This window comes from Oncorhynchus nerka, linkage group LG14 (genome assembly GCF_034236695.1).
Source record: "Oncorhynchus nerka isolate Pitt River linkage group LG14, Oner_Uvic_2.0, whole genome shotgun sequence".
NCBI lineage: Eukaryota > Metazoa > Chordata > Actinopteri > Salmoniformes > Salmonidae > Oncorhynchus > Oncorhynchus nerka.
The window spans coordinates 50,929,352-50,948,902 of record NC_088409.1 but is presented as its reverse complement, the minus strand read 5'-3'; the positions used below and the strand labels follow the sequence as shown (position 1 = coordinate 50,948,902).

Genomic DNA, 19,551 nt, shown 5'->3' with positions numbered 1-19,551 from the left:
ATAGAATTGAAACCAGGTGGGTGGGAAGACAAGACAAAACAAATGGAAAATTAAAGGTGGATCGGCGATGGCTAGAAGACCGGTGACGTCGACCACCGAAAGCCGCCCGAACAAGGAGAGGGACCGACTTCGGCGGAAGTCGTGACACTGTGGAATGTTGTCCCACTCCTATTCAATGGCTGTGTAAAGTTGCTGGATACTCAATGGGTGAAATGTCTGGTGAGTATGCAGGCCATGGAAAAACTGGGACATTTTCAGCTTCCAGGAATTGTGTACAGATCTGTGGAACATGGGGTTGTGCATTATCATGCTGTAACCTGAGGTGATGGCGGTATCTCATCACGGTATCTCTGTGCATTCAATTTGCCATTGATAAGATGCAATTGTGTTTGTTGTCCGTAGATGACACCATCAAGCCACTGAAATTTCTAAAACGGCGTTGTAGGCGGCTTATGGTAGAGAAATTGACATTCAATTCTCTGGCAACAGCTCTGGTGGACATTCCTGCAATCAGCATACTACTTGCACGCTCCCCCAAACTTGAGACATCTGTGGAATTGTTTTGTGTGACAAAACTGCCCATTTAGAGTGGCCTTTTACTGTCCCTAGCACACTGTGTAATGATATGCTGTTTAATCAGCGTCTTGATATGTCACACCTGTCTGGTGTGATGCTCACTAACAGAGATGTAAACACATTTTTGCACAACATTTGAGAGAAATAAGGTTTTTGTGCTTATGGAACATTTCAGAGATCTTTTATTTCAGCTCATGAAACATGGGTCCAACACTTTATATGTTGCGTTTATATTTTTGGTCAGTGTATATACTGTATTGCCTTCTAATATTGTATCTGTTTGCCACTTCATTGGCCTGGGCTATTGTTAATTTATTTAAATGTTTTATTTAACTAGGCAAGTACGTTAAGAACAAATTCTTATTTACAACAACGGCCTACTCCAGCCAAACCCAGACGACGCCGGGCCAATTGTGCACTGCCCTATGGAACTCCCAATCATGGCCAGATGTGATACATCCTGGATTCAAACCAGGGACTGTATTGACACCTCTTGCACTGAGATGCAGTGCCTTAGACCGCTGCGCCACCAGATTGATCTCAGTTTGTCAGTGTCAGAGTAGCCACTCATTTTGTGTGGTATTAAAAAAGATTCAACTAATGTCTTCTGTCATGTAAATGGCGTGGAATTGCATGAAATGCATTTTTATAAGGCCCATTTTTGGGAAGAACCCTGCTAACAAACGTTCTCCACGTGTGGAAATCCTAAAAACACCTCAACTGCCACATCGCAAATGTTATTTTGGATGTATTATTTAAGGGGCTTTTACATCAACAGTAAATCATAGCCAAGCTGTCGCCAAACCAAGCGTTGATGCAGCCAGTCAAGATGCTCACAATGGTAAAGCTGTAGAACTTTGTGAAGACCTGTGGGCCAATGACACAACTGTGTTTGTGTGTGGACCATGATAATTCTTTAGTGAGGTGGACATCGAGAAACTTGATTCTCTCGACCCGCTCCACTACAGCCCCGTCTATGTGGATGGGGGGTTGCTCGGCCCTCCGTTTCCCATAGTCCACGATCAGCTCCTTTCTCTTGCTGAAGTTGAGTGAGAGGTTGTTGTCCTGGCACCACACTGCCAGGTGACTGACCTCCTCCCTATAGGCTGTCTCAGGCCAACCACCGTGGTGTTGTCAGAAAACTTAACCATGGTGTTTGAGTCTTTTCGTGGCCACGCAGTCGTGGGTGAACAGGGAGTACAAGAGGCGACTAAGCACGCACCCCTGAGGGGCCTCCGTGTTGAGGGTCAGCATGGTAAATGTGTTGTTGCCTACCCTCACCACCTGGGGTAGGCATGTCAGGAAGTCCAGGATCCAGTTGCAGAGGAAGGGGTTCAGTCCCAGCTGTGATGAGTTTGGAAGGCACGATGGTGTTGAATGCTGAGCTATAGTCAAAGAACAGCATTCTCACATAGGTGGTCCTCTTGTCCAGTGGGGAGAGGGCAGTGTGGATTGCAATAGAGATTGCGTCTTCTGTATATCTGTTTGTGTGGTATGCAAATTGGAGTGGGTCCAGGGTGTCTGGGGTGACAGTGTTGATGTGTGCCATGACCAGCCTTTCAAAGAATTTCATGGCTACAGATGTGAGTGCTATGGGGCGATAGTCATTTAGACAGGTTACCTTGGTGTTCTTGGGCACAGGGACTATGGTGGTCTGCTTGACACATGTAGGTATTATAGACGGGGTCAGGGAGATTAGTCCGGATTAGTGTCCCGTTCCTTGAAAGCGGCAGCCCTAACCTTTAGCTCAGTGCAGATGTTGCCTGTAATCCATAGCTTCTAGTTGGGATATGTACGTGTGGGGACAACATCGTCACACATTAATGAAGCCGGTGACTGATGTGGTAAACTCCTCAATGGGCGAGGGAGAGCTTTGTATGCGTTTCTGTGTGTGGAGTAAAGGTGATCTAGACTTTTGTCTCCTCTAGTTGCACAGGTGACCTGCTGGTAGAAATGAGGGGGGAAAAAAACAGATTTCAGTTTCCTTGCATTAAAATCACCGGCCACTTGGAGCGCTGCCTCTGGATGTGCATTTTCTTGGTTTCTTACGGATATGCAGCTCGTTGAGTGCAGTTTCAGTGTCATCATCGGTTTGTGGTGGTAAATAGTATGGTCTGCAGCTCCTCATGAGGTATCTGACTCAAGACAAGCACAACCTCAAGGCTTAGAGATTGCGTACCAACAGTTGTCAACAAAGAGACTCACACCTCTCACCTTAACCTTACCCGAAGCTGCCGTTCGGTCTTCACGATGCATAGAGAAAAACACCTAGATGTATATTATCCATTTTCAGCCGGTTTGTGTGTGTGTGTGTACTGTAACTTCAACCCTTTACCCGTGTCATATTATGTTGAACTGTATCATGGAAATCAATGGGTGTGGATGAAGCAGTACCTCTTGATTTATTTAAGACATAAGACCCTGACTTCAGAGGGATCTGTACTGGATGTTACTGAAGGCCTTTGAACCCATAACCTCCTTAGATCCAGTACTTCATGTCTCAGCAATTCCAGCATCCTTCTTTTCTACCTCTGCACTCTCTCTTTCTGTCTTTTGCTTTGAACGGAGCATACTGATGTTTAGTGATATGGAGAGCATTTAGTGCCTCCCCTCTCCTCCTCTCTCTCTCGCCCCCCCCTCTCTCTCTCTCTCTCTGTCACCCCTCTCTCAGTGACGGGTGACATGGCTGCTTCTGGGTTGCCATGGTGACAGTGCCCTGGTATGGTAGCGGGAGATGTGCGTGTGTGTTCCCTTGGGTGAGAGTTGCCAAGTGGCTGTGTATGTGTTTGTGTTTGTGTGTGGATGTGTGTGCGTGGTGCATGTGTGTGTGGTGTACTGGCCTCCTGCAGATGTTCCCTGGCCCTCACACCTCCTGCCAGCTGCTCCCCCCCCCCCCCCCCCTCTCTCTTAATTAAGTGCCCGCTCCATAGCGAGGCATGATTACACCCCCGACACACACGCACGCACACAAACACGCGCACCAGCGGTGCACACCAGGACGTGTCCATTAGATGTTCTCTAGGAGCAGAGTGTCCAGTGCTGGTGCCCTTGAAGCCCTGTAGTTATGATGGGAAACATAAACAGGCTGCTAATCATGGCTATGTGGCTACACTCTGACACCACACCACACAACCCCCATACACACCAGCAGGCAGTGTACTGTACTTGGAGCACGGAGAGGGGGAAGTGAAGAGGCAGGGGGAGGAAGAGGAGAGAAAGGATGAGGAAGCGGAGAGGAAGGATGAGCAGAAGGTGGAAGGGGAGGACGAGTAGGAGGTAATGACAAGAAGGAGCAGTTTGGAGAAGAGGTTTATTTTAGGCCACTTCATCTGTTCTGCCCCTCTTCCCTCCCTCCTCACTCTCTGTCCTTCTCTCCTCTCACTAATTCAACCCTCTATCCCTTCATTATTTTTTTCTCCTACCTGCTACCTGCTCTATAGTCACTTAGTCTGCCTCTTCTGTATTCACCCTCCCACTACCTCTCTCTCTCTCTCTCACACACGAGACAGAACACCACAGTTAATAATTCCCTAATTTCCTCTCTTAACGGCAAGTGGAATGTGTCGCAGATAAACGGATTTATCAGAAGGGTATTAGAATGTGAATCAGGGGTGTTACAGCAACGGACAGTAATGGGCGCATCGTTTAAACAACGTCACGAGACTAATGGATTTCAAAATGAATTTGTCAACACGGTTCGCCATGAATACAATTAGCTGAATGAGAACGAAGCTGCGGCGGTCGAGGCAGCGGCGACCTGAGTAGCGGGGAGCTGCAGTGTTCAGTATGGAAGTCAGGGATGATCTCTAGGCTATACTGTACAGTGGGGGAGATATGCATGTACTGTAGACAGCTGTCCATATTGCTGCTGGGTGGAAATGCTTGGTTGTGTTGAAGGGAGATTATGAGTGGATCAGTTGATTGTAGAGGTGCTGAGTTTTGAAGTGGTATCCTTGTGTTCGTGTCATTCCAGCACAAGCTATCAAAAGATTTCCATGTGACAATGTTGTATTCAATTGGGGAAATTATTGACTCACATTTTGTGTCTTATTTTCCAGCCAATTTTTAACCAAAGTCCAGTGACATGGCTCCAAGTTGGTTTGATTTCACCTTGAATCCACATTAGACAACTTAATCACTGATGTCTGTGCCCAGTGGGGTGTTCCTTAATTGCTCTGGGGGTCAGTGGTTAGGGAGAGGACATCACAGTGCTGCTTTAGTAAGGGCTTGTTTCGTAAGAGACACCCAGCCAAGATGGGAGGTGGTGTGATGTGTGTGATGCAGTGTGCGCTATGTTACGTCTCACCACTGTTGTTGTTATTACTGTAATGTCCCAGAACATGACATTAGCCTTAATAACATAATCACTCATCCACTGTGATCAGACAGCAAGAGAGCAGAGCAGAAATACAGGGAGAGGAGGAGAGAAAGGGAAAGAGAGTGGGGGGAGAGATGCAGAACCAGGGGTGAGAGGGAGTGGGGGAGAGACGCAGAACCAGGGGTGAGAGAGAGTGGGGGAGAGACGCAGAACCAGGGGTGAGAGAGAGTGGGGGAGAGACGCAGAACCAGGGGTGAGAGAGAGTGGGGGAGAGACGCAGAACCAGGGGTGAGAGAGAGTGGGGGAGAGACGCAGAACCAGGGGTGAGAGAGAGTGGGGGAGAGACGCAGAACCAGGGGTGAGAGAGAGTGGGGGAGAGACGCAGAACCAGGGGTGAGAGGGAGGGTGGGGAGAGACGCAGAACCAGGGGTGAGAGAGAGTGGGGGAGAGACGCAGAACCAGGGGTGAGAGAGAGTGGGGAGGGAGACGCAGAACCAGGGGTGAGAGGGAGTGGGGGAGAGACGCAGAACCAGGGGTGAGAGAGTGGGGGAGAGACGCAGAACCAGGGGTGAGAGAGAGTGGGGGAGAGACGCAGAACCAGGGGTGAGAGAGAGTGGGGGAGAGACGCAGAACCAGGGGTGAGAGAGAGTGGGGGAGAGACGCAGAACCAGGGGTGAGAGAGAGTGGGGGGAGAGACGCAGAACCAGGGGTGAGAGGGAGTGGGGGGAGAAAAAGGGAGGACGGGATAGAAAGAGATAGGTAGGGAGAGAAACAGAGAGAAATACAGTCATGGAGGAGAGACAGGGTGGGAGTTCATTAGCAAATCTTCTGCACGTGATCCACCTATATCCATCCACATATGAACATGATGTCAGTGTGCTGAATTGGCTGAGATTGGTCTGCAATACAGACCTGTAACACTCTGTCACTGTTGGCCATAGATAAAAAGGATCAGTTATGCAGTTATGTATGTCATTATATGACTATAAGCCATTGAAATATGGATTTTTGAAGGACAAATGATGCTGCCAAGACATACACTTAGTTGAAAACATAAAGCTGTGGATGGTTGATATCAGCTACTGCCGATCCCGCCCCACCGCCACATTAGCCCACTCCACTCAGCCTCCTCCAGCGTCCAGGGAGAGAGAGGGTCTGTGGGAAGGCAGGCAGGGAAACGGTAGGGGCGCTCTGAGCCGCCTGAATACTAATGTCCCACTTTACAACTCACCCTCACTCATACACACACACACACACACCACGCTCTCTCTCTCTCTCTCTCTCTCTCTCTCTCTCTCCCTCCCTCCCTCCACACACACACACACACAAACACACACACACACACACACACACACACACACACACACACACACACACACACACACACACACCACGCTCTCTCTCTCTCTCTCTCCCTCCCTCCCTCCCTCCCTCCACACACACACACACACACACACACACACACACACACACACAAAGTGCCACGCTCTGCTCTCCCGCCCCTTTGCAGCCCCTCCACAGCCCCTCACAGCCAGCGCTGAACAAAGCTCCCTAATTATGGGCAGATCTCCATGTCCACCCGGGCGCTCTTAACGACGTCGCTGATTAATTAGAGGGAGGTGTGGGGGCAGGAAGTCTCACCCTCGCCACCGCTGCCACCACGATAACACCAGCTTCACCCAGCGCCACAGCGTCACACCTCGCCCGCACACACATGCACTTGCGTTAACACACACACACTCTCTCAGAGACGTGTGGCGAGAGCAGGATTAGTGTGGGATTATATGACAACGTGAGACACAGCCAGCTTTAGACACTGAGAATGATAAACTGCGTGAACTAGACACAGACGAAGTTGACACTCTTCCGTTGCCAGGTCTGTATTGTAAAATATACATAGTAACCTACCAGGTTAAATACAGGTGAGTGGGTATATAGACTCACAGACAGAAATAGCTGGGGGGTGTTGGACACGGCTCATTATTCAAATCATTACAATTTCATTTCCATATCTCCTCAGTGCCATAGTCGTCGGTTTACAGATGTCTACATCCTCCACCTCATACACATACAACAAACGCCACAATCCGCCAATGCAATATGGCCATGTTAAGTTTGTAAGAAAGAAAGAGGTTCGCTAGCCCTATTTACCGTGAATCCTTTGGAAAATCAGGCAAATTTGAGAGCAGGAAGTGAGACCCAGGTGTGTTTGGTCTCCTCTGAAGGGATGTGTATTCATTGCCACTGCTGCTCGCGGCTCACTGTTGCCGCAAAATGGCCTCTGCCGCATCTATATGTGTGATTTGTGTGTGTCCGACCCTGAGGTCCACAATGAATACAGGGCACAAAGAGACAGAGTATTGCCGCTGCACGCACACACACACACACACACACACACACACACACACACACACACACACACACACACACACACACACGCAAGCTTCAGACTGGGTCACTCAGGTTCAAGGCATTTGTATTCACCGTATGTTTTTACATTTGCTTTACCACCTACAGTGTTCCGTCTAGCTGAGACATGACTGTCTGCTCTCTGACTCTGTATACCTTGATGCACTTGAATATGCACGCGAGATATGTGGGTGTCTGAGTGTGTGGTGCGTTTGTACTTTGACCCACCTTTTCTCGAACTCCATTTTAGGATGTTACAATAGCTCTTCGTGACAGGGAGCGTTGGATACCGCACACACACTGAAACACGCACGCACACAAACACACACACACAGCCGCCCCTCCCCATAGTCCCCCCCCCCCATCCTAAAACACACCGACACACACAATCCACACACCACTCCTATTACAGCCAGTGTTGGACGGCTAATTTCCACTGTGGCTGCTGAGATCTTCATTAGGCTGGCAGAGGGCTGCCCTGTTAGACATGGCTATTATCAGGATGATTACCACCACACCACATCCCATCATCGTTACTGTTGTCACCGGCCGCCCACGGGGGCCTCCTCAGTCGGGACGAGGCTGTGGGTTTTGTCCTCTGTGCCCTTCCGTGTCCCCTCCCTTGGTGGCTTGACGCTAATGCCTGATGACATCCCCGCAGCAGTGAGCGGTGCGTGTCACCTTTTTAGCGGTGACGTGAGTAGTGTGAAGATGGCTCAGACACACGCGCGGGCACACACACACACACACACACTTGGACGCATGAACAGAAACGCTGCTCGCTGAACTTTGTCAATAAGGCAAGCTCCTTTACCACCTGCAGCCTGGTGGTAATTCACTACACCGCAGAGAACGGGCCCAGACTTTATACGGGTGACGCTCACAGGAATGCATTCCCTCTGCTACAGGTAGATGTGCTGTAGGGTTTTGGAGTTCACCGTTAATATGTGTAAAGGACAATGGGTCGATTTCTTTTTGGGCTTCATGATCTATTAAGCTGGCTGTTTGGGCTAGGAGAGGAAATAAAAGAAGGACAAGAATGGAGAATGGAAGACAAGACTAGGGGGAGAGGAGAAAGGAAAGGAGGATGCAGCAGGAGGATAGAGAGGAAATATAGATATTTAGTGGGAGGCTAAGATTTACACACACACACACAGAGACAGAGAGACAGAGAGAGAGAGAGAGAGAGAGTAGTGAGATGGAGGTTGTGCAGAGCGGGCCAGGCGTGGCGTGCTTGTACTCACCCGGGCTCTAACCCGCCACAGATGAACACAATCAGGCCGCCTCGTCCAACGGCGGGTAGTCATGGCAACCTGGCGGCACAGCCTGCGTGGGACAAAGGGCTGGCAGGTCCTGTGTGTGTGAGCGTGTTTGTGCGTGTGTGTGTGTGGCAGAGAGGGCTGAGCCCTCCTGGGGCCTCCATTCGCCTGTCTGTGAGAGAGTCCACAGGGGCCCTGCAACAGGAGGAGAGAAGAGAAAGAGGGGAAGAGAGATGGAGAGATGGGGATGAGAGGGAGGAGGGAGGGAGGGAGAGCTAGAGAGACAGATGGAGAAAGTGTAGCTAGAGTCCTCAGGGGCTCAGCCACAGGAGGGGAGAGGGAGGGGAGATGGAGGGAGGAGGAAAAGAGGGAGAAATGGGGTGAGAGAGCAGAAAAAGGACCTAGTAGAGAGAGCCTGTTCCACATGAGAAAGAAAAGGAGAGGGAGAGAGAGAGAGAGAGAGAGAGAGAGAGGCTAGGGAGAGAGAGAGAGAGGCTAGGGAGAGAGAGAGAGAGAGAGCGAGAGAGAGGAAGAGGCTAGGGAGAGAACCCATATTTGTATTTCCCTAGGAGCTGGATCAGAGCTAGTTGAAAGGGAGAATAGGGTGGAAGGAGGGATGCAGGTAGAAGGGATAAAATGAGAGTGAGATACAGAGGGCAAGATGTTATCCATCTTCTCTGTCCTCTCCTTGTCTTTTCTTCTCTCTCCCAGCCCAACCGCTTACATTTTATTTCAATCCCTTCAGGTTCGAAGAAGGGAGTAGAGGAACATCCAGACTCATCACGTGTTAAATCATGCTTCCTTTTAGTTCCTGTATCCCTCATTATGTACAAACACTGATATTTCATTTCCTGCCTCCCCTTTAGGTGTGGATCATACAAACCTGGATCTGAATCTAAACTTTGTGAGTAAACTTGATCGATTTATTTTTGAAGTGACCATCTATGTCATCTGTCCTAATGGACCATTACACAATTAATGAGTTCAACATGTACTGTATATACAGTAGATAATGCTGTACAGTAGATAGATAAACACCCATGTCAAATCGATGAAGCTATAGTGAAGTGAATGCTAACTGCTTCAGGTGAAGTTTCAACCTAGACACAGATCTAGGATCAGCTTCCCCTCCTCAAATCCCAACCTTAACCAATGGCAACTTCACACTAAACCAACTCACCAAGAGTAGAGCCACTGTGGTGGACTGAGTGCCAGACAATTGACTGGCTACTACTGCTTTCTATCATTTAGAATCCAAGAGCCACAGTTCAGATCAAAGCCAACAGGCCAACATGTAGTTTGGCACTCATGTACAGCCTGAGAGAGAGATTGAAGCAGGGCTACATGGGATTGACTCCTGTCTCCTCGAGTGCACCCCCTTGATCATATTTGACTCGATAGACACAGATCACTCTTCTGCGGTGTAGCCTGTCATCTCCTCCCCTCACAGTGAACAGCTTGTCCTCGTACAGAAGGAGAGAGCAGGACAATACATAGAGGATTATCATGACACATCAATATGCTTCCAGAAATGCCATTTTATTATTTCCTGTGTCATTTCCACGTCCTCCCTATTCTGATGCCAGATCTGTTTTGAGCCGTATAGCCAACTCCTAACAACCATAAGAGTTGACTATACAGCAAAAACAGATCTGGGATCAGGCTCCATGCTCTCCATGTTGTTCCCTGACATTACACTATGGTGTGTCTCTCAGGAGGCCTTGGCCAGTTTTGACCTGCGTGGCTCACACGGCCTTTCCCGTGACCCCATGCCACTCAGAGACGAGGAGAACAGGTAACGCACTTCTTAATCTCTACATTCGTCTCACTCTTTTCACCCCCCTCTCTCGTTCTACCTGTACCTCTGTCATCTCTCACTATTTGCAGTCGTCTTTCCTTTTTAGTTTTGTTTTCCTCATTTTTGGAATGGGTTATTTGTGTAGAGATGCAGTCGTTTTTGTTTCTCTGTGTGTGTGTGTGTGTGTGTGTGTGTGTGTGTGTGTGTGTGTGTGTGTGTGTGTGTGTGTGTGTGTGTGTGTGTGTGTGTGTGTGTGTGTGTGTGTGTGTGTGTGTGTGTGTGTGTGTGTGTGTGTGTGTGTGTGTGTGTGTGTGTGTGTGTGTGTGTGTGTGTGTGTGTGTGTGTGTGTGTGTGTGCATGACATAATGTTCTCATCTGTCACCAGTCATGGCACCAGGTGTGGAGGGGAAGTGGCCATGGAGGCCAGCAGCTCTTACTGTGGCGTGGGCATGGCTTTCAACGCCAGGATCGGTGGGGAGTACAACACAGCCCATGTCCAATGCCAATGTGATCTATCAAAATAAAATACCGGCAGATGTGATTGTACGATTCAAATAATGCGTCTATTATAATATGTACGTGTAAAATGATTGCGCGGTACTGTGACAAATTTCCATTGTCTGTGAGACGCGATATCGTCGCCTTACAGTGTGCCATTCGGAAATAGAAAATAATATTACAGCAAATGAAATATATCATTTAAGCCGTGCCTTAATGACAACATAAAGAATAGGGTTCAATCAGACTGTATAGGAGACGCTAGGCGAGGTGACAATGAACAACACAGTAACAGTGTGTTCGTGAAGAAGAGAAGAGCCGCGTTTATATTACCAGACAAATTACATGATATGTAGCCAGGGCAGTGATAACATACTATGAGGACAATCACACATCAAATGTATTGGAAATGTGATGCAAAGTGATTGGTTGTGACATCAGCTGGAGAGATAATGAGTCCCAAATTGCTCCCCATTTTCTATATAGCGTACTACTTTTGATGGGGCCGTGGTCAAAAGCAGTGCACCAAAAAAAATTTGGGAACAGGGTGGTTTTTGGGAGGCAGACCTAGTTCAAGTGAATCACAGTGCTGAGGCTTGATAATGATGACAAAGGGACCACGGGCGTATCCACAACAGAACAATGAATTTGCAGTGCATTTCTTCCATAAAGCCCAGTAATCAATACGTCTATTGCAGCCAGTTTAGGTGTTGATGTTCAGCTGTATTTGTGAATTAGATTTTACACAAGTGGTGATGAGAGAAATCAATCTAATTAGTGTGTGTGTTATTGAGAACATACAGACCTAATTTAACATCTCATTTTTGGTTTGATGTGCTGTAATTCGTTTTTTAGTGAGGATGACTAATATAATACAGCCGTACAGTCCAGAGAGTAAGTATGCGTCAACAAGAAAATGTATTGGGACATTTGAATAAGAATATCCTCTGAAAATCATTGTTTTGATTCTAGTGTCACTCTATAACGCTAAAAGCCAACAGCTGTTCAAACCAATTCACAGAGCTGGATCGGCATCATAATTAATGAGCAGTAATAAATAATCCTTGGAATGAACTGTTACCCCTGACCTCTTCCCTCTGCAACATGACCTCTGACCTTTGACCCGGCCAGGTATCGATCTTCTGGACGGCACGGTGACGGACTCCGTGGAGGCCACATCTCTGACCTTCAACAACGACGTCATTGATGTGTACGTGTGCTGCTGAGGCCCGCGGGACGACGGACAGGAAATGGCCGGGGACACTCACACGGAAAGCACTGAGGCTGGGCAAGGTAAGGTTAACACACACACACACACACACACAGGCAAAGTACATGCAGGCACGCAAGTATACACACACCCATTCTGTACATGCACATGCACGTCCACACACAAAAACTCATGCGCACATGCATACTCGCTTTTCTCTATTCAATGTAATTCTATTATATTTGATCCTTCCACCAACTCCCCTCTCCTCTCTCTTCCACCTTAATACAGGGGCGAGGTAGGCAGCATCTTTGTGTGGGCGTCTGGTAATGGTGGGTTGGTGAACGATCACTGTGGAGCAGACGGCTATATCAACAGTGTCTACAGCATTGCCGTTGGGGCTGTCACTCACACGGGCAAGCCCGCCTTTTTAGGTGAGCCCTGCCCTGCCGTTATGGCTGTCACTCTAACTGGAGCCAGTTTGGGAAACACACTTCCCCTAGTAAGTCTCTCTGTGTGTGGGTGGGTGTGTGTGTGCGTGCTTGCATGGGTGTATATCTATTTGATGCTGTGTGTATATGTGTGTGTGTGTGTGTGTGTGTGTGTGTGTGTGTGTGTGTGTGTGTGTGTGTGTGTGTGTGTGCGTGTGCGCGTGCGTGCGTATCTATTCGACACTGTGTGAGAGTGAGTGCAGCCCTGCTCTTTAGCTCCTGTTAGCAGCCTGTTAACTGCTGTGATATTTGTAGCAGCCTCACGGTTGACCTGGGCTGGCAGATATGTGTGGATGCACACACACACACACACACACACACACAATCGTAAGTGTTAATTGGAGGTGAGGCGTAGCACCGCGGCTGAAGCGGCAGAGAAAAAGAGTGAACGAGAGAAGGAAGAGGGGTGTTGATGCGCACTCAGTTCAGGAGTGTGACAAAGTCGAAGGCCAGGAAAGAAACATGTCTGTATGCTCAGCTCCATGGATACAGACTAACAGTCTAATATTACCCAGTAACACCTACCACTGGCTGTGACTGTGACTATTGCTACTTCCAGTCTACTCCCCTGAGGGATTCAGTCAGTCACCACATTGATGATCGGAGGTGTTTCCGGCGAAGCAAGCTAGATTTACTCAGGGTTTTCTAAAGCTAACCGGGCTTCAATTAGCGTCACATTTCAGCTCAGGCTTCATCCGTACAACGACGGTGGATATTGCTTGTCCGCCTGCCACTAACTGTAGCAGGCTTGTAACTGCGTGTGCATGTTGCACATGGCTAGTGGAATACTCAACTCTTCATTGAGACAATGCTGAAACATCAGTCCATGTGTGAGTCAGTGTCACACTTACCTTTGTGCCAAAATCTAAATGAAAGGAAAGTTATCGTGCAAATTCAGCAGGCTATGTTGTGAAATAGGCTTTTAAAAGTGCACTCTTTATTTGATTATTTATCGTTAATGCCTATTTTGGTGTGCTTATCAATGCACAACCACAAGCACTGTTTTTCCCACTGCTGTCAATAGCATCATTTTATTAAGCCATACAAAAGTTTTACTGTGTGTGAAGTTTAAAATGCATTCTGTCATTGCTAAATATGTAAGGCGATATATTTTAACACACACACAAAAAAAAAAGTTGAAATAATCAAATATTTATTCAGTCGTCTTCCTCAAGTGGATGGGATGATGACATAGTCGTTGCAAGAGGGAGGGACTATGGTTTCATTTGTCCTCAACTTGTGGCTCAGCCATTCAATTCAGGGTAAGTGGAGTAGTCGTGAGTTAGCCTGCCCCGGAGCAGGTTAGTTCTGAAGGCTTCGTCGCCGTACCTAGCTCAAAGGTGAGCCACTTCCGTATGACTCGTTATCCCGAGTTACCTCACTAACTCCTCAAAACTGCTTTTGTAGGATACCCCTCAGGTTTGGAGGAACGTTGGGTGTGTATATGTGAGAGTGAGTGAGAAATATTCCCCAGTGTGACTTCACTGAATTCTTCACCCGAGAGCAAAATAGCTAACTACAGAGTGTGTGTGTGAAGTTGTTTGTTTGGTTAGAAAAATAGTGTACACACATTCTGTTAAGGTTTTCTTCCGTCGAAGGTAGAGGACCAAAATGCAGTGTGGTTATTTCGATACATCTTTAATAAAGAGAATAACGAACAATACAAAGCAATAAACGTAACGCGCAAAAACCGAAACAGCCCTATCTGGTGCATACAAACACAGAGACAGGAACAATCACCCACGAAACACTCAAATAATATGGCTGCCTAAATATGGTTCCCAATCAGAGACAACGATAAACACCTGCCTCTGATTGAGAACCACTCCAGGCAACCATAGACTTTTCTAGACTACTATACTAAACAACAATCCCATAACCTACAAAAAACCCTAGACACAACACACCACATAAATACCCATGTCACACCCTGGACCTGACCAAAATAATGAAGAAAACACAAAATACTAAGGCCAGGGCGTGACCCATTCAACAATTGTCCCAGGTGCATGGTCTAAAAAAACTATACTGAACAAAAATATAAACGCAACATACAACAATTTCGAAGATTTTCCTGAGTTACAGTTCGTGTGAAGAAATCAGTCATTTGAAATAAAGTCATTAAGCCCTAATCTATGGATTTCACGTGTGCGAATACAGATATGGATCTGTATTAGATCTGTTAGTCACAGATACCTTAAAAGAAATGGGCCTCACGATCTCATCATGGTATTTCTGTGCATTCAAATTGCCATCGATAAAATGCTATTGTGTTCGTTGTCCGTAGCTTATGCTATACCATAACCCCACCATGGGGCACTCTGTTCACAACGTTGAAATCAGCAAACCGCTCGCCCACACAACGCTATACACGTGTTCTACGGTTGTGAGGCCAGTTCGACGTACAGACATTCTCTAAAACGATCTTGGAGGTGACTTAAGGTAGAGAAATTAACATTACATTCTCTGGCACCAGCTCTGGTAGACATTCCTGCAGTCAGCATGCCAATTGCAGGCTCCGTCAAAACTTGAGATGGCATATTTTAGAATGGTAATTTGTTGGCCCCAGCACAAGGGGCACCTGCGTAATGATCATGCTGTTTAATCAGCTTCCCGATATGACACAACTGTCAGGTGGATGGATTATCTTGGCAAAGGAGAAATGCTCACTAACAGGGATGTAAACACATTTGTGGGGTTTTTACATGGAAACCAAAAGGGTTTTTACATGGAACCCAAAGGGGTTCTACCTGGAACCGAACGGGTTCTCCAAATGGTTCTCCTAACCCTTTTAGGTTTTTGACAGCACCTTTTTTTTCTAAGAGTATACCCTGCACAAGGAACATTATTGTTGTTGTGTGTGTACACCACTATATTTGTTAAGTTGCAACTGAAATGTGCAGCATTCTGTTGTGTGCCCTGCAGGTGACAGTGTCCAATCTAGGGGACGGTTGTGTCACCGACTTTGCGGGGACATCCAGTGCTGCACCCATCCCGGCTGGGATTCTGGCCCTTGTCTTGGAGAACAAGTAAGCCTTGGTCCTCCTCTCCCCTCCTGAACCTTACTCAACTGTTGCGTCATTTTCTCCACTATCGTTTTTTCATCTACAATTCCATGCGGCTTAGGTAGTTCGCTTTGTATTTATTAGCAGTCTTAGTTTCCCATCTTTATGTCTAAGTTCAAGTAGCTCCCTTTCTCTCTGTGTCTATTTGTGCAAGTGTTTTTTTTCTCTCTCTCTCTCTCTCAAATATAGATGGCTTTATTGACACGAAGTACAATTTGGAGATATTGCCAAAGCAACATTGTAGTACAGTGTTTCAGTAAATAATGAATAAAGGATGAAATACAGTTTATTTCAGTAGTGGAGCGGCAGGTAGCCTAGCAGTTAAGAGCGCTGGACCAGTAACCCAAAGATCGTTGGTTCGAATCCTCGAGATGACTTAGGTGAAAAGTCTGTCAATGTGCCCTTCACTTAACCCTAATTGCTCCAGTAAGTCGCTCTGGGTAAGAGTGTTTACTAAAATGTAATAATTATAGTTCATTGTAGTGGTAGTAATAATAATACTACATACTGTATAATCACTACTGTTGTTGTATTGTGTCATTTTTGGTTGATACATTTCATTTAATAAGATTAACAATGGCTAATAAATGAATAACAAAATGTACATGGATGATGGTTACACTATGTATTGCTTGTACGTTATATACAATGTAAAAACTTCAGGGAATCCATGTTCGTGGGGTGTCCCTCAGGCTATGGCAATCATGTACATAACTGGCAGTAATAGAGTCGGCAAAAAAATAAACCTCCCTTTTTCAGGACCCTGTCTTTCAAAGATCATTTGTACAAATCCAAATAACGTCACAGATCTTCATTGTAAAGGGTTTAAAAACTCTGTTTCCCGTGCTTGTTCAAGGAACCGTAAACAATTAATGAACATGCACCTGCGGAACGGTGCATGTTCCGGCTTACAGACGGTAGGTAATTGAGGTCACAGTTATGAAAACGTAGGACACTATAGAGGCCGTTCTACTGACTCTGAAAAACACCAAAAGAAAGATGCCCAGGGTCCCTGCTCATCGGCATGAACGTGCCTTAGGCATGCTGCAAGGAGGCATGACGACTGCAGATGTGGCCAGGGCAATACATTGCAATATCTGTACTGTGAGATGCCTTAGACAGCACTACAGGGAGACAGGACGGACAGCTAATAGTCCTCGCAGTGGCAGACCACGTGTAACAACACATGCAGAATATCGGTACACCTGCAGGACAGGTACAGGATGGTAACAACAACTGCCCGAGTTACACCAGGAACACACAATCCCTCCATCAGTGCTCAGACTGTCCGCAATAGGTTGAGAGAGGCTGGACTGAGGGCTTGTTGACCTGTTGTAAGGCAGGTCCTCACCAGACATCACCGGCAACAACGTTGCCTATGTGCACAAACCCACAGTTGCTGGACGAAACAGGACTGGCGAAAAGTGCTCTTCACTGTTCACTGACGAGTCGCGGTTTTGACTCACCTGGGGTGATGGTCGGATTTGCGTTTATCGTCAAAGGAATGAACGTTACACCGAGGCCTGTACTCTGGAGGGTTAGGCCTGGCTCACAGTTCATCCCAAAAGTGTTTGGTGGGGTTGAGTCAGGGATCTGTGCAGGCCAGTCAAATTCTTCCACACCATTTCTGTATGGACCTCACTTTGTGCACGGGAGCATTGTCATGCTGTAACAGGAAAGGGCCTTCCCCAACTATTGCCACAAAGTCGGAAGCACAGGATCGTCTAGAATGTCATCGTATGCTGTAGCTTTAAGATTTTCCTTCACTGACACTATAAGGGGGCTAGCCCGAACCATGAAAAACAGCCCCAGACCATTATTCCTCCTCCACCAAACTGTATAGTTAGCACTATGCATTCGGGCAGGTAGCGTTCTCCTGGCATCCGCCAAACCCAGATTTGTCCGTCGGACTGCCTGGTGGTAAAGCTTGATTCATCATTCTGTGCTTTTCCACTGCTTCCACAGAGTCCAAATGGCGGCAAGCTTTACACCACTCCAGCCGAATCTTGTCATTGCGCATGGTGATCTTAGGCTTGTGTGCAGATGATCGGCCATGGAAACCCATTGTGCTGACGTTGCTTTCAGAGGCAGTTTGAACTCGGTATTGAGTGTTGCAACAGCAGACAGACGATTTGTCCGTGCTAGGTGCTTCATCACTCAGCTGTCCCATTCTGTGAGCTTGTATGGCCTACCACTTTGCGGCTGAGCCGTTGTTGCTCATAGATGTTTCCACTTCACAATAACATCACTAACAGTTGACCGGGGCAGCTCTAGCAAGGCAGAAATTTGATGAACTGAGTTGTTGGAAAGGTGGCATCCGATGATGGTGCCACATTGAAAGTCACAGAGCTCTTCAGTAACGCCATTCTACTGCCGGTGTTTGTCTATGGAGATTGCATGGCTGTGTGCTTGATTTTATAAAGCTGTCAGCAATGGGTGTGGCTGAAATAGCCAAATCCATCAATTTGAAGGGGTGTCAATATACTTTGTGTATATATAGTGTATTTCCTAATTTCCTAATCTCTCTCTCTCTCTCGCTCACTCTCTCTCACTCTTTCTGCACTGCGTTGGTGTGTGGACTTGGGCCCTAGTCGTGATTGTAGCTCTGTAACGTTGTAGCTGTCTGTGGCGTCTGCCTGCTGCCGTTCCTCAGTGTTATTGATGAGCCCGGGGCAGGGCTTTACCGCTCCACCTGTCACGCCACGCCGGCCCAGTCTCGCCCGCTTGGCTATAAAATGGACCGGAGGTCCCCTGGGGGAGTTGCACTCCCAGGACATTACTGGTTAAGGGCTTGTATGACCTGCACCACACAGCCTATTCTATATATCACATCCCAGGGCTGATATTTCCCTCACATCTTAATGGAGCTGAGCTGAGCAGAGCACATGCACTGAAACACACACTGACACACACACACACATTAGTACTGTCATAACACCCACAACTTCACAAACAGAGTACAAAAAAAGGGGACAAAATGTTTTTTAAAATAATTATCTCTGTCTACTCTCCAACCATTTTCTCCTGGTTCAATGTGTTGACTCCAAATCTCTTTTCCAGTTTTAGTCCCTCTATGTAAATATCACATAATTCATTCCATCCTTTCATCAGTTTTACAACTTTTTAATATTCTGTACGTCTGTGCCAATCTTTTACATTCTCAACATTCTCAACCCCATTTTGCCTACTTTGCCTCATCACTAATTCTCTCAACCTCTGTTCATTCCCTCCATCTTCAGTCCACCTTTTATCATCCCTCTCTTTTACCTGCTCCCGACAATCATCCCTCTCTTTTACCCGCTCCCGACAATCATCCCTCTCTTTTACCCACTCCCGACAATCATCCCTCTCTTTTACCCGCTCCCGACAATCATCCCTCTCTTTTACCCGCTCCCGACAATCATCCCTCTCTTTTACCCGCTCCCGACAATCATCCCTCTCTTTTACCCGCTCCCGACAATCATCCCTCTTTTACCCACTCCCGACAATCATCCCTCTCTTTTACCCACTCCCGACAATCACCCCTCTCTTTTACCCACTCCCGACAATCATCCCTCTCTTTTACCCACTCCCGACAATCACCCCTCTCTTTTACCCGCTCCCGACAATCATCCCTCTCTTTTACCCACTCCCGACAATCATCCCTCTCTTTTACCCGCTCCCGACAATCATCCCTCTCTTTTACCCACTCCCGACAATCATCCCTCTCTTTTACCCGCTCCCGACAATCACCCCTCTCTTTTACCCGCTCCCGACAATCATCCCTCTCTTTTACCCACTCCCGACAATCATCCCTCTCTTTTACCCACTCCCGACAATCACCCCTCTCTTTTACCCGCTCCCGACAATCATCCCTCTCTTTTACCCGCTCCCGACTCTCTTAGAGTCTGTCTATACCGCTCTAGTCTCCCATCACCAATGACAACC

The 19,551-nt window shown here is 47.3% G+C and overlaps 1 pseudogene; it reads left to right on the top strand.

Annotated features, from left to right (window-relative positions):
• The window catches only part of LOC115141402 (PC3-like endoprotease variant B), a 118,275-nt pseudogene that overhangs the window by 50,742 nt on the left and 47,982 nt on the right, over positions 1 to 19,551 (top strand).